This window comes from Xenopus laevis, chromosome 8L (assembly GCF_017654675.1).
Source record: "Xenopus laevis strain J_2021 chromosome 8L, Xenopus_laevis_v10.1, whole genome shotgun sequence".
NCBI classification, from domain to species: Eukaryota; Metazoa; Chordata; class Amphibia; order Anura; family Pipidae; genus Xenopus; species Xenopus laevis.
The window spans coordinates 131,565,528-131,568,994 of record NC_054385.1 but is presented as its reverse complement, the minus strand read 5'-3'; positions in this window follow the sequence as shown (position 1 = coordinate 131,568,994).

The following is a 3,467-nucleotide window of genomic DNA, read 5'->3' as shown; positions in this document are numbered from 1 at the left end:
CTTTTTGTACCTGTTACTTTGTTGTGTCCCTATTAATAACATTGGGATCACTGACCTTCCTATATATTTATCTTTATTCCCTATTAATAACATTGGGATCACTGACCTTCCTATATATTTATCTTTATTCCCTATTAATAACATTGGGATCACTGACCTTCCTATATATTTATCTTTATTCCCTATTAATAACATTGGGATCACTGACCTTCCTATATATTTATCTTTATTCCCTATTAATAACATTGAGATCACTGACCTTCCTATATATTTATCTTTATTCCCTATTAATAACATTGGGATCACTGACCTTCCTATATATTTATCTTTATTCCCTATTAATAACATTGGGATCACTGGCCTTCCTATATATTTATCTTTATTCCCTATTAATAACATTGGGATCACTGACCTTCCTATATATTTCTTTATTCCCTATTAATAACATTGGTATCATATCACTGACCTTTCTATATATTTATCTTTTTCCCTTTTAATAATATTGCGATCAACCATATTTTTTACCTACTAGGCAAAAAAGGAGTTTAAAAAAAACACAAAAACAGGGAATAACCTGGAAAAGCAGGACAAACATGAGTGCCTTTTCATTTTACAAGCAGGTAAAAATTGTCCCTTTGGAAAATCTGCCCTTTAGTATTCTAAATCCTATAATTGGTCAGTAAAGTCCCTTGCAGGAGCAGTTACACCAGCAGAATGAGCCTACAAGAGGTTGAGCTTTAGTACAGCCAGTATGGCAGCTTCCACACTGAGGAAATGAGGCTCCTTATGTAGCGGTCAGGGACCTTACAGGTAGTAAATGACAGTTTGATACATTATAATCCTCACACTGCTCAGCAGGCGCAGCATTAAACCATTTTCTACACCGGTTTTAATAATGGAAGTTGCAACGATGCCCCCAAGTGGAAACACTGACATGATGACATTACACATAACATTGAAACCATTTCAAATGCTCCTTTGAGTAAAGTCCAAACCTTTCCCTTCTTCCATATCTCCCACTCTCCTGGGTGCACCCCCCACTCTATAGGGGAGACATGACTTTGGAGCAATTCATTTCATGCCAGGGTCATAGGCCCAAGTGAGTTAACCCTTAGAGTGCCAGCCTAGGTAACCATAAGTGACAAATCTTTTCTTCCATTTACTTTAGACCTAAATCTTTTCATGGCTGAGCACAGTATTGTCCCATAAGAGTGGGGCAAGGAAGGGGTATTTGGGGTTAATATTTCTGCCTGATTATGGGTAATGTCAGAAAGGCTGGGGGTGTGTGGGCCGGGCGCCTGATTAACTCTTGCCTGTGCCAGAGAATTCTACATTCCCATCCAATCAGACTGTCCTCCTAGGGCAGAATTACTCTACTTCCTGGTCAGAACTACTGTAACATTCCTTCTGGGCAGAACTACATTACCCATCCTCCTAGGGCAGAATTACCCTCCCTCTTGGGGTAGAAATAGCCTACTTCCTGGTCAGAACTAACCTCCTTCCTGGGGCAGAACTATGTTCCTAATCCTCCTAGGGCAGAACTACCATTCCTCTTGGGGTAGAATTCATCTTCCGCTTTAGCTTTTATTATATAAGTGGGTAAAGTTCTGTTTTAAAGGGGAACTCCACCCACAAACTGTACAAAATAATTACTTTTTACCAACCAAATCCTACAACCAGCTGTCAGCCCATACAATCAGATCTGATCACCTTGTATCAGGTTTCCCTGTTGCTAACGCGCGCCCCCCCCCCCCCTTTGAGCAGCTTCCTGGGCTCCGTCTCCCCCTCCCCCCAGATGCACATGGACTCGTCCCTGGCACATCCCCCAGAGCAAAGCATTGGCCTACTCCCAGAATGCTTTGCCAGACCCCAGGCAGCTGTTGCCTTGGAAATAACAGGGTGGAGCTACTTTTTTTGTTCCCTTAGTTTAGGGAGTAGCCAATGCTTAGGGACTGAGGACAAATAGCAAAGCCTGAAAGCAAACGTGGAGAGGTTATTCCAGGCATCAGGGGCAACGAATGAGTGAACAGAAATGAATGTGGGAAGGGGCTGAAGAAATGAGTTTGAATAAAGGAAAAGGCTTCAGAGAGGACAGTCTGTAACTAGTGGTAACAAACTAAAGTATTGTGCTGAAATGGTGGAGGGAGCAAGATGGTTGGTAAAAGTAGGAAACACAGGAGGACATACCTCCCAACATTTTGGAAGTAAAAAGAGGGACAAAAAATTTTTTTACGCACATAGCGCAGCAATTTTTTGACCACACCCCTTTCTGTGGCCACACCCCCTAATTACCATGTTTGTTTTACAAAATTTGTCAGGTTATGAAATTTTTAAAATATTTCTCCTTATCTAAACTGTGTTTTTGTGTCTCAAAATTGTTACAAAGTATCTTATTTGCACTTGTTTGCTGTTCTGGCCTCTCTGCTAAATGGCAATTAAGTGAGAAACTTTGTTTCTTTTTCTGGCTGTTCAGTGCATAGAAAAGAGGGACTTTCCAGTACAAATGAGGGACTTCGGGTTGAGCTGTCAAAAGAGGGACTGTCCCTCCGAAAAAGGGACAGTTGGGAGGTATGCAGGAGGACACTGGTGCTCGGGGGGGGGGGCGACATGTTCCCATGATTCATTGCAAGAATGCATTAAGACAACAGGCAGCACTCTTAACTACAACTCCCAGCATTCCACCCCAGCCTAATGCATATTTTGTACAGCCTCTAAGGTAAGTAATAGAAATGTCGGACTTTATCCAACATGACTGTCAGATGAAGACACAACATGCTTCATTCACATCCGACTGTTGTGTCGTGACAGATACACACGTGACAAAGTCCGACATTCCTATTACTTTCCATAGATTCTGCACATCCAACATGACGCCTGCGATTCATCTCAGCGCATCAGAAAGGAAGATATTGCACTTAAATCAACTGCAGAGTTCTACCCTTAATGTCCACTTGCCTTTGATCCAACAGATAGTCCTGATAGTGTATATCACGACCCGGCTAGAATCCTCAGACACCCCCATGATACCCATGTGGTCAGCTATTGCTTTCCAACTGGCTGATTTGTCATTAGTTTTTAGGGACGGCTAAAGAAGGACTTGGAAAATTCATCTGGGTTAGAGACAGGTTTGCAGGGATGCTGGGACCAGTGACAGGCGCTGGGAGTTTTGGGGCTAGTGACAGTTGAGCAAGTATTCCAGAGACAGACACAGTTGTATTGGGATTTCTTTGATTGATTCACAGGGATTTCAGGGCCAGAGACAGATGTGCTGTAGATCTGGGGCCAATGACTTTTGAGCCAGCATGCCAGGGCCAGACACACAGGGCCATCATCAGGGAGGCACAGGGGTACAACTCTACCAGGCCTGGGTCTGAAGGGGGCCCAGCTGTGCTGCACTTTTCAAAAGCTGAAGTCCCGAAGTGGCGAAAAGACCCGAAGTCACGAAAACAGCCGAAGTCCTGAAGTGG